The following is a 265-nucleotide window of genomic DNA, read 5'->3' as shown; positions in this document are numbered from 1 at the left end:
AAAAATATATTATAATAAAAATATATATATTTTAAATATTATATATTTTTTTTAAAATTTTTTTTTTTATATTATATTTTATTTATTTATTTATTTATTTTTTTAAAAATTTTAAAAAATAAATTTATTATTATAAAAATATTTATATATTAAAATAAAAATTTTTTTCCAAAAAAAAAATTTTTTGGGGGTTTTGGGTTTTTCCCCAAACCGGAGTTAAAAGGTAAGGACACAAATTATTTTTAAAAATAGTGTCCCGGGGCTT

This window comes from Penaeus monodon, chromosome 31 (assembly GCF_015228065.2).
Source record: "Penaeus monodon isolate SGIC_2016 chromosome 31, NSTDA_Pmon_1, whole genome shotgun sequence".
Taxonomy (NCBI): Eukaryota; Metazoa; Arthropoda; class Malacostraca; order Decapoda; family Penaeidae; genus Penaeus; species Penaeus monodon.
This window is presented reverse-complemented; position numbering follows the sequence as displayed.